Source organism: Prionailurus bengalensis, chromosome B1 (assembly GCF_016509475.1).
Source record: "Prionailurus bengalensis isolate Pbe53 chromosome B1, Fcat_Pben_1.1_paternal_pri, whole genome shotgun sequence".
NCBI classification, from domain to species: domain Eukaryota; kingdom Metazoa; phylum Chordata; class Mammalia; order Carnivora; family Felidae; genus Prionailurus; species Prionailurus bengalensis.
The window spans coordinates 128,509,156-128,521,754 of record NC_057344.1 but is presented as its reverse complement, the minus strand read 5'-3'; the positions used below and the strand labels follow the sequence as shown (position 1 = coordinate 128,521,754).

Below are 12,599 nucleotides of genomic sequence, written 5' to 3'. Positions count from 1 at the left end.
TCACTCTCCTTAATTTTCATGTAAAGGGATACAATAAATCATTTTTGAGGGCATATCTTTCAAAAGGATGTTTTTTGTCACCAACATTGTCAGTCCAAAGCACAAAACAGTGTAATAGATGAGTAAATATTCAAAACAACAACAACAACAAGGTCAGAAAGTCACATGCATGTATAAAACAAGGAGCCGTTACCTATTTGTAAGGATATATTACACGAGTATAGTTAGTGGTTGAAATTATTTGAATTGTATTTGTTATACCATTAGTATTAGAAATACTCAAATTATTTTGGTGCCTGTGACAAATACAAATACTTGTTTTTGTTTGTTTGTTTGTTTGTTTGTTTGTTTTCTTTAAAATACACCATCAGGGGCGTCTGGGTGGCTCAGTCGGTTAAACGTCTGACTTTGGCTCAGGTCATGATCTCTGGTTTGTGAGTTCAGACCCCGCGTCGGACTCTACTGGCAGCTCAGAGCCTGGAGCCTGCTTCAGATTCTGTGTCTCCCTCTGTCTCTGCCCCTGTCCTGCTCACACTCTGTCTCTCTAAATAAATAAATAAATAAATAAATAAACAAACAAACAAACAAACAAACAAACATTAAAAAAAATTTAAATACGCCATGAACTGAAAAAAATAAACACAAGCCGTCACTGTTTTCCAATTACATGATACATGGTAAGACATTAGAAGCAATGATCTTTAATTTATCTTATAATCAAGATAGAATTCATAAGCAGTACTATTTTGCAGCATTTAGGAACTATTTTAGCTATCTGGTGTGTTCTCCTTCCTCACTGTCAGTGTGGTGTTTAGCCTGGCTGTGACCTGCTCTGGCTCAGTACCTGCTCCGTTCCCAGGAGGCACTTTATGCCGTTAGGCTTCTCTCAATGGTTTGAGCAATTCTGCAGTTTATTAGCCTCTTTGTCATGTCATCCTTGCTGGCATTTTCTGTCTGTCTCACACAGCTTCTTGGATTTAAAATGAAATGATTAATAAAACAAACAAATGTCTCCTGTACCCTTTACACAAAGAAGAGAGACATTTAGAAGTTTATGTTCTTCATTTTACCCATCCTTTTCCTCTCTGCACGTGTTTGCCTTCCTCTCGTGAAACAAAAAAAGAAATAGCTAGTTGAAAGAAATGTGAATGCATTTAGAAAAGCCAGAGAAAAACCTAAACATCTATCATTAGAAGTGAACTAGAGGTACAAAAAAACAGAAGTGGAAGAAAGAAATGTTGCAAATGGAGAATAGCCTGGATCTTTCTCTTGGTATGTTTCCTTTTTTGTAAAAAGAATCGCTTTAATGAGAATTTAGGCACTTATCAGCAGAAGTGCTTGAAAATCAAATGCATTGAATATATTGGCAGAGTAAGATATTTCAACTAAAATATGAATAAGTCAAATCTAAACTCAAGGTGTTGCCAAGATCTCCCTATCTGTCCATGTAGAGATTTGGCAGGTATGAATCCAAGGGAAGTTGTTGAACATGATTCTGATCCTGCCAATTTATTAGTTCAAGCTTTGGCTAGGATGCAGGAACTTGAATATATTCATTCTTCTGAAGCTTTCTCACAAAGACAGAATAATAGTTTGGGAGGTTGCTTAGGAGATACTTACTTAGTGAAAGTATTAGTGGGAAGGAAATAAAGATACCATAATATGTAGGTAGTTCTTATGGAACAGTTCAATATATAAAATGTTGCTGCTGGAAAATGTATAATCAAAACAATAATATGATAATTATGACATTTATTTGGGGGGAATATTTATATATTTGTCCTGGTGAGCTTTCAGCCTAATGATGCTTTTTAAAGAAATATATCCATTCAGTGTATTTAAAGACTAAGTTTGAATGATATATGTCATTGCAGATATTCAGTTACATTATTTTTTTAGTAAACTCTATGCCCAACGTGGGACTTAAATTCATGACCCCAAAAGCAAGAGTCACATGCTCAGTTTCATTATTTTTTGTTCCACATTTCAAATTGACTTAAAAAAAATGGAGTTGTTTTTTTTTTCCAGTCATAACTTTGCCTCATATGAGTGTTCTGGTCATCCCTTTCAGATGCCAAGGCTGATAATACTCCACATACCAAAAAATTTTGAGAGAAAGATTACTACTCATACAGGAACTCCCAGGAGAGCAGAGTGGGCTCAGGAATGTCCAGGCTGGCTTGACCAAGCAGCAGGAGTGGGCTGGGCCCAGGTAGTGACTAGGAAGTAGGACTGGGGAAAGTTCCCATTTACTTGGGCTAGAGATTTTCAAGGCTTAAATTTCCAACTGGTATCAGACAAAAAGTTGCGGGATGAGCTTTGTTGATCAGCCTGTCCAAATGTGGAGCCACAGGGGAAAGGGAGACCAAAGCTTAGAAAGAAATCAGCAGCCAAACATCACAAATGAGGTCAGGCTCCTTATTACAGTGGGAATATTCTAGTAATAAAATTTTTAATTACATTCAAATAACCCCTGCATGAAAGTCTCTATGAAAGGCATGCCGTATATACTTTACAAAGCCTCTGTGCTACTGCATGGAGACAACGAAGTGAAAGAATGAGGGTCTGTCCCTTAATTAATTTCTATTCTTTTTAATGGGGTGAGACAAAAGAGATAAAAAAGCAATGCAGCTGACATAAGTACTGTAAATGTCCAGAACATTTATACAGGGGGAGAGAGGGTTTCCATAAATTGAAGGTTTACAATTTATTTTATGAATTGTTAGAATAGGTACTTCCACATTTCTCTTCTTTAAAAAAAAAGAGGCTAATTCTCAAATGTTTATTTCTCCAAGGTATTATCAGTGACCTTGAAGCCATGCTATTTATATGAATTTTTAGATTATTTTTGATAAAATGATATTTTTGTAAAATATTGGGTCTACCTATCCATGGACATGATATCTATCCATATAGTCATCTTTTATAGCCCTCAGTAAAGACTTACAGTGTCCTTCATACATATTTTCATTATATTTTTCTTAAAATTTTATGAAGTTTTGATTATGTGTATCTTCACATGTGACACTATCATGAATATAATCCATTTCCATTATGTTTTCAAACTACATATTGTAGGTATGTAAGGTAGTGGTTGATGTCTGATATATTTGGTGATTAAGCTGATCAACTCTTGAAACTTGAGTCCTGATTCTCACCTCTTTCTTTGTAGTTTATTCTCTTGTCTTTTCAAGTGGACATTGATACCATCCTCAAGTAAAATTAATGTTGTCACCTAATTCTAATATTTTATGTATTTTTTGAACTTTTAAAAAACTTTTCTTGGGGGCTGTCAGGTACACCATAGAGCTCTGTGTACTTCAGAGGTGGCCACTTTTCCCTGCTTGAGGTGACGATATCAAGTCATATCTTTCTCTGAGACGTAGAGGTGAGGACTCAACCTCTACAGAAGAGATGCAACTGACACCAACCTGGCCTAGAGCTGACCTGCAGAACCCTGACATGCAGGACACAGTATTTTCCAGCTCTCATCTGATGCATTCTTCAATTCTTCATCTTAGTTTTAATGCTAATTCACCACTCACATGTGGCACTTCCAGCTCTTGGGAAGAGGGAACCTTAAGCTGTGATGTTAGTGGCACATCGGAGGCAGAGACCTGATGTGGGGATCTACATGAAAATGTTTGTAGGTGAATTTGCAGGATGAGCCAGCAACAGAGATACAGTGGCCGGTGAGCAGTCTCTAGGCCAAAACTTGTGATTTGAGCAACATACATAAATATGGCAATGTGCAAAGAAAATTTAAGGGGATTTCTTCAACATTTTATTGACTGTCTGGATAAAGAAGAAAATGTTGCCATAGACATTGCGGGGCCTTTGTGCATGCAGTGATGGGGTATTGATATAACTGGGGAGTCATGTTATTTTTATATATCTGATATATTGTCAAGTTAGCTCACATACAGTGTATACAGTGTGTTCTTAGCTTTAGAAACAGATTTCTGTGATTCATCACATATATACAACACCCAGTGCTCATCCCAACAAGTGCCCTCCTCAATGTCCATCACCCCCTTTCCCTGCCCCCACCCCCACCAACCCCCAGTTTGTTCTCTGTTATTAAGAGCCTCTTATGGTTTGCCTCCCTCTTTGTTTCTATTTTTTTCTATACCCTCCCCCATGGTCTTCTGTTAAGTTCCTCAAATTCCACACATGAGTGAAAACATGGTATCTTTCTCTGACTGACTTATTTCATTTAGCATAATACCCTCAAGTTCAATCCACATTGTTGCAAATGGCAGGATTTCATTCTTTTCTATTGCTGAATAGTATTTCTTTGTGTGTGTATATATGTGTATATATATTTTATATATATATTAACATATATATGCATTATATACACACACACATATAAAATACATCTTCTTTATCTATTCTTCAGTTGATGGACATTTGGGCTCTTTCCATAATTTGGCTATTGTTGATAGCACTGCTGTAAACTTGGGATACCCCTTGGCACCCCTATGAATCAACATTCCTGTATCTTTTTGATACATTCCTAGCAGTGCTGTTGCTGGGTTGTAGGGTAATTATATTTTTAACTTTTTGAGGAACCTCCACACTATTTTCCAAAGTGGCTGCACCAGTCTGCATTTCCACCAAAAATGCAAGAGGGTTCCCCTTTCTCCACATCCTCACCAACATCTCTTGTTTACTGAATTGTTAATTTTAGCCACTTTGACCCATGTGAGGTGGTATCACAATGTGGATTCTTCTCAGAGCTAGAACAAGCAATCCTAAAATTTGTATGGAACCACAGAATACCCTTAATAACCAAAGTAATGTTGAAAAAGAAAACCAAAGCTGGAGACACCACAATCCCAGACTTTAGCCTCTACTACAAAGCTGTAATCATCAAGACAGCATGGTATTCGCACAAAAACAGACACATAGACCAATAGAATATAATTGAGAACCCAGATTTGGACCCACAAATGTATGGTCAACTAATCTTTGACAAAGCAGGAAAGAGTATCCAGTGGAAAAAAGACAGTCTCTGTAGCAAATGGGGCTGGGAGAATTGGATGGCAACATGCAGAGGAATGAAACTGGACCACTTTCTTAACACCATACACAAAAATAAATTCAAATGGATGAAAGACCTAAATGTGAGACAGGAAACCATCAAAACCCTAGAAGAGAAAACAGGCAACAACCTCATTGACCTGGGCTGCAGCCACTTCTAACTTGACACATCTCCACGGACAAGGGAAATAAAAGTAAAAATGAACTATTGGGACTTCATCAAGATAAAAGCTTCTGCACAACAAAGGAAACAACCAACAAAACTAAAAGGCAACCGATGGAATGGGAGAAGATACTTGCAAATCACATGTCAGATAGAGGGCTAGTATACAAAATCGATGAAGAACTTACCAAACTCAACACCTGAAAAACAAATAATCCAGTGAAGAAATGGGCAGAAGACATGAATAAACATTTTTTTCCAAAGAAGACATCCAAATGGCTAAAAGACACATGAAAAGATGCTCAAAATAATCATCTGAGGAGTCATCTTAAAGTGTAAACTGTGAACAAATGAAATCATTTGCAAAAATCTATACAGACAGCCCATCTGCCACTCAACTTTATCATGGCTATCAATGAGATCTTCTTTGACAGTTACCTGACTCAATCTTAGAACATCAGATTTAATGTGTGGAAGACTAATTACATGAGAAACCTGAACTTGAAGACATTAACCAGTCTATCACCATGAGTGGCATGTTGATTAGGATGTCCCAGCTGCTTCCAGATGCAGAAGTCCTTCTTGCAATGCCAGGTGTGCACCCCCCTGCCCCACTGCCTTGGTGGAGATGGACCATGGCTTAATCACTGAGCCCCATGTGGGTGAGTGCTCACCCATAACCACTCTGTGTTCTCAGGAAAGCAGATGATCAAACTTCAAGAGTCTCCTGAAAATATGCCTGCAAGGCAAATGCCTCACACTGCCATCCTTTTTGCTCACAATGATCTCGTTGGCAAAGTTCAACCTGGGGACAAAGTAAACATTACAGACGTCTATCTGTAATGTTACTTACTGAGTCAATTCAAGAGTGAGTAATGTGAAGTCTGTCTACAAAATCCACATTGATGACATTTATTATCAGAAAATTGATGCAGAACATTTGCATAAAGAAGTAGATGAAGATATAGAACAGAAACTTTTTCAGAGAAGCATGTGGAATTGCACAAAGAACTTTACAAAAAAAGAAGGCATTTATGAGATCCTTGATTCAGCCTCAGCTCCAAGCTTGTAAGAACACGAGGATTTAAAAAGGGGGGAATCTTGCTTCAGCTTTTCCTTGGAAAAAGGAAAGATTTTAGTCACATGGGAAGGGTCAGACTTTGTGCTGAGAACAACATCCTGATGTGTGGTGACCCAAAGACTAGTAAGTTCCAGCTTCTGCATGTGTTCAACCCCGTCTCCTGGGACCAACTAACAGTGTATATATATATATATATATATATATATATATATATGGAATGACTTTGAGATAAGGCAAGTGGGCCTGAAACTGGTACCTTTGTCCTGAGTGACAGTAGCATCTGCTGTATTGATAAGTTTGTGAAGATAAATGAAAATACAAGATCAGCATCGCACAAAGTCATGGGATGACTGACTCTATTGCAAAGGCTGGGATTATTGGTAAGCTCAATGCATGCACCCTTATCCTGGCAGCAGCAAATTCTATGGAGTCTCAGTGGAATTCTAAAAAACACAACCATTGGTGATATACAGCTACCTCACGTATTTTTATCAAGGTTTGATTTGATATTCCTCATCCTGGACCCGCAGGATAAAGCCTATGACAAGGATCTGATTCACCACCGTGTGGCTCTGTACTACCAGAGCAAGGAGCAAGTGGAGAAGAGGTTCACAAACATGGCGGCACTGAAGAATTACATTGCTTATGCTCACAGAACCGTCGTGTCTTGGCTGAGCCAGAAAGCCAGTCAGGCTCTCATCCAGGCTTATGTAGACTTGAGGAGGATGCAGAAGATTGGTAGTAGCTGAGGAATGGTTTCTGTGTACTTTTGATAGCTGGACTCATGAGTTCACTTAGCAGAAACCCTGGACTGGCACTGTGGACATATCTCTTCTTACTACAGAAATGAGTGCCACCTCTCCGAAATGGAAAGAAAAGTTAGCTGAAGCACTGAAAAAACTTATTTTATGTAAGAACATCAGCTCTAAAATACTCACAACTTTTTGAAGATATTCAAGGACACTCTGACATAGCAATTACCAAAGATATGTTTGACGAAGCACTTCGTGCTTTGTCTGATGATGACGTCTTGACAGTGACTAGAAAAGCTGTTTGCTTGCTCTGAATCTTTTGTGAATAGTGCTGTGTGTTCGGCTTGTCTGCACTTGGGCATTGCATTTGCATCCATATATGTTTGGTATATAGGCCGATCAGCTGCCGCTGCAGCCATCAGCAGAAATAGATTAAGATCATTATCTGGCTCCATAAAAATGTTTTAACTTGGGTTCCGTTTTCTTAGTAAAGTGTGTTTTCATAAAGTGTATGTTTTCATTACCCCACACACACACATTTTGAGTAAAAACATGGTGCCAATTTGCAACATACACAGTAGAAATTATTTTCTTGCCATGACATTTTTAGCACCAGGGCTTTTAATCTGTATATATATACAGATAGCAGGATGTCAGTGTTTTTGAAGATGGCAGTCTGGGTGTTTTTTGTTCGTTGGTCGGTTGGTTGGTTGGTTGGTTTGGTGTTTTTGGTTTTGGTTTTGGTTTTCTGCTAAACTCTCTAATAGCAAGCATCCATATGCTAGGGATTTATGTAATATGAGATAAGACTTTAAACCAGAGCCTTTTTCCCTGTTATAGCAGTCAAACATAATTCCTTCTAGAAGCTAGTTCTTATGGAATTAATGATTGGAAATGATCGAGTTCTAGGCTAATGTCTGCCACTTTATTGTAATATGCAAAACTTTTTTTTCTAAGTAAGTTATAGAGATAATTTAAAAAATAATAAAATAAAACTTTTCTTGGCTAACTGCTTTAGCTTCCACTTCTAAACTTTCATAATTTTGGTAGTAAATAGAATCTTAGTTTTATAAATATGCCACAAGTATTTTGCTATTAAATATATCAAAGGTAGTATTTGAAAAGATATCTTTAATTCTTTTTTTAAGTTTTTTATTAATTTTGAGAGAGACAGAGACAGCGTTGAGTGGGGGAGGGTCAGAGAGAAAGAGAGAGAAAAAGAGAGAGAAAGAGAGAGAGAATCCTATGGAGGCTCTGTGCTGCCAACGCAGAGGCCAACACGGGGGGTCAAACTCAAAAACCATGAGATTATGACCTGATCCGAAACCAAGAGTCGGATGCTCTGAGCCACCCAGGCGAACCCCCGAAAAGATATTTTTTTTAATTAGATAAAGAGTGTACCTTTCCAATGCGTTTTGTTTTACTTTTTTTTTTAATTTTTAGAATTCATTAGTAACCCTTACAATTTTAGAGTAGCAAGGTCAAATAAAGTTAACCCTTCCCCAATTTTAAGATGGAGAAAACTGAACCTCAGAAAAATTAAATGACTTATTAAGGGTTGTTTACAAAGCTAATTAGTTTCAGTGCCAAGTTGTTTGGCTTCCAGCCTTGTGTTCTGTATACCATACCATTGACCCTTTTTCTTGTTCATAATGGTAGCTTTTATTCACTACTGTCAGATTCATTTGGCTAAAGAAAACACACACCCCAAGAAATCAAAGGTGTAAGTACCATGTGCAAATATTATGTTAACAATATCTTAGTGTCTGTCAATGTGGCTTTTTCAAATGCCTTGAATTTGGAGTTGAATTGATGAGTGACTGCATTTTTAAAAGCTCTTGTGACAAAACGTTTGTTAGCACACATATGCATTCTTTATTATGAGAAGCCACATTTAATTGGAATATATATTTTGGTAAGGACTCTTCATGTTGTATAATTTAGACTTGTTGATGTTATATATCCTAGAGAAAACTTTCAAACATTTTAAACTAAATGATAAGTAAAACAAAAGCTGAGCAGCTCTGGAAGAGAGTGGGGAGGACCTCCCCAGGTGGACTCCCACCACAACTGGTTCTTAGAAACAGTTTGAAAACCAGGGACATTTAGAAACCAGTTTAATCCATACAAATATACCACCTTCCTTAGGCTCTGGAATAATATTACACCCAGGCAATGTGGGCAGAGTATTTTTATTTACAGACTTGTTCTAAAATTAAACGGCGATGATTTTCTATTTTTTTCTTATTTTTAATGTTGATTCAGCTTCCAAGAGTACAGTCTGTTCATTCATGTATTTATCACTCCTTTAACAGACATTTATCAAATGTCTGTAGTGTGGAATGTATTATTCAAACTCTTTTATGTGATTATCCAAAAAAGAATTTAGAGCCTAGTAGTGAATATGGCATTATTATGCAAACAGCTGTACTCTAAGGTGAGAGACAATAAAAGGCCCCAAGCATGGCAAAAATAGGACCCCGTGGAATCTTAGAGCGTACTGTTCAGACCCCCATTTCTCAGCTGAGGTGCTCCTTCCTGGGAAGGCTGACACCTAGCCTCTGTTCAGGAACTGCTCTGGGCAGCAGGGAGCTGTTCCACTCCCTTCCTGGAATTGCATGCATCCAGTGACTGGTCATTGCACAATGGTCTGAGTTCCATGCCTCCAAGTGGAATAACTCCGAAGAGTTATTTTACTACAGACTGGCCATGGCATCACCTCAGCTGTTGCTGTATTTCCATCACTGTGTCACCTCTCCCTTTGTGGCCCTTATTCTCGTACTCCTTTGCAAGTGCTTTTCCTAGGAGCACTTCTGGTAACCTCCTGCAGACAAGCAAATCATTTCAGAGCTGTTTCCCTGGGAACCCGACCCAAAACACAGAAAACAGATGAGAATATTTTCATGAAACTGGTAGCATATTAACGGGAACTTGAAAATTAACAGGTGTAAGATACGTAAAGCTATGGAGAAGAGGACATGTCAGGTGGTAGGAGCACTCTAGCTGACATATCTATTTGAATAAATCATGTGGACAGTGACAACAATTGACTAACTTACCAGAGTGGATAAAATGCATAGAGAGACTAGTCTAGACTGGAAAGATATAGAGGAAAGGAATTTATTTTGTAGGTGAGTAAAAGACCCTAGAGAGTTTTTGAACATGGATATGACAAAGATGAGACCTGAGTTTTAGAAAGAAAAGCCTTATATATTAAAAAATTTTTTTCAAAAATTCAAATTTGTTTAATTAAAAAAACTAAGAAAAATATTACACTCAAAATATGTGATTACATATAAAAGCACTGACATTTTCTGTGTGTTCTACATGAGTAAGACAACCAAGATTTGATAGATCCTTAAATCAAATACTTCTGCATTGGCATAATTGATCAGTTTCTGCTAAATGCTTTATGGTGATTTTTAAAAATTTTCTTTTTAACATTTATTCATTTTTGAGAGACACAGACAGACAGAGCATGAGTGGGGAAGGGGCAGAGAGAGAGGGAGACACAGAATCCAAAGCAGGTTCCAGGCTCTGAGCTGTCAGCACAGAGTCTGACGCAGGGCTCGAATCCACAAGCTGTGGGATCATGAACTGGGCTGAAGTCGGACGCTTAACCAGCTAAGCCACCCAGGCGCCCTAATGGTGATTTTTTTTTAAATACGAAATGTGAGGAAATAGAACATATCAACACTTGTGTCACTATCTAAAATCATTTAGTACCAATATATTTTCTTGTATTGGTACCAAATCTATCTAAAAGAGATCTTTTTTTTTAAGTTTATTGATTTTGAGAAAGACAGTGCACATGTGTGAGCAAGGGAGGGGCAGAGTGAGAGGGAGGGAGAATCCCAAGCAGGCTCCACACTAAAAGTATCCCTAAAAGAGATCTTGATGCATGTTGATATCTAAAGTATTCTTGAAGCACCTGAGTGACTCAGGCGGTAAAGCGGCCAACTCTTGATTTCGGCTTTGCTCACGACTCATTGTTGGTGAGATTGTGCCCTGCATCAGGCTCCACACTGACAGCATGGAGCTTACTTGGGATTCTCTCTCTCCTATCTCTCTGCCCCTCCTCTCTCTCTCTCTCTCTTCTCTCTCTCTCTCTGTCTCTCATTTGTCTTAAAATAAATAAACATTTTTAAAAAAGTATTCTTTGAAATGGAAAAAATATTGAATTTATTCTAATTCGTATATGGTAATGTATTCATTCAACAAATATTTACTGAGCACTACCATATGCTGTACCGTGAGATCACAAAATAAGGAAGGAAAATAGAAGTATTAAAAATAGTACGAGTGTGATCAATTCTACAAAAGGGGAAACACCAACTGTTCTGGAAATATGTGACTGGAGGACCTACTTAGGTATAAGAATGACAGATAAGTGGAAACATGTAACGTGAGTAGTTATTAGCCAAGAAAAGAAAAGGAGAGTATTCCAGGAATGGGGAGGAAGAATGTTTCATGCAAGGGCAACAGAGTTGTCTCAGGATTGGAGGAAAGAGTGCTTTGCACATTTAAGCACCTGGAATAAGACTGGGGTAGAGTAGGGACACGGTTCCTTATTAGCTAAAATAAGGTAGACAGGGAAAGATCATGAAGGGAAAACCACGTTAAATTTCCTAAACTTTATTCAAGGGGTAAGGTTAAGCTACTGAGGTATATTAAATGGGAGCAGGAGTGACAAAATCATATCACTCAGTGGCTGCCAAGTGGAGAATCCACGATGCAGCTGCCACTGGACCAATACAGACTGGATGAGAAAACTCCAGTAAAGAGGCTGGTGCTCCAACTCGAAGGAAACTAAGGACGGTGGTCATGGGGATGGATAGAAATAGATGTCTTTGAGAGAGATTTAGGTGATTGAAATAAGATTTGGTGATTTAACATAAATGTGAGGGGACAAAAGAAGATTCTAGGCCTCTGGCTTGGAGAAAAATAACTCTAATAAGTTGGAGATTTTGTTGTTATTGTTGTTATTTAATTTGTAAACTTAGAGGAATGGAAACATATTACTTTGTTTTTTGTGTGCCATATAGAATTTACGAACCTGGAGAAAAGAGAGATAATTTAGGAAATCATAATCTGACTTACCAGCAACAGTATTGACTTGGAATATAATATGGCCTTTTTATAAAACGTGTGCAAATAAACTTATTTTTGGCCACCAGAACTTTTAAAATGCAGCGTGTGCCCTTAAAATAGGGCTTCTTGTGGACTTGTCAATATATTCTCTGGCTTTAGGGCATTTGAAGTATATAAAATATAGTGGATTTTTTGAGCAGTCCACTATGATATACATACATTATATTGGACACACAGTTTATATAAGTCCACTGTGATATACATACATTACATTGGACACACAGTTTATATAGTCTAGAGGAAAAGGTATGAAGCACAGGGTAGAGGATTCAGTTCAGGCTCCTCAAATAACTGGTCTGGACTTCAGTTTCTTTTCCTGTAAGATAAGGTAGCATGATCAGATTACTAGTAATATCCTGTTTACTCTCAGTTTGCTCCAAGTATCTACTATGAATGAATATTTGAA

General features: G+C 37.8%; 1 protein-coding gene across 1 annotated transcript in view; it reads left to right on the top strand.

Moving 5' to 3' along the window:
- Positions 1-12,599, top strand: part of GRID2 (glutamate ionotropic receptor delta type subunit 2) — a 1,450,102-nt gene that overhangs the window by 894,325 nt on the left and 543,178 nt on the right. The gene's annotated exons all lie outside the window — the stretch shown is intronic.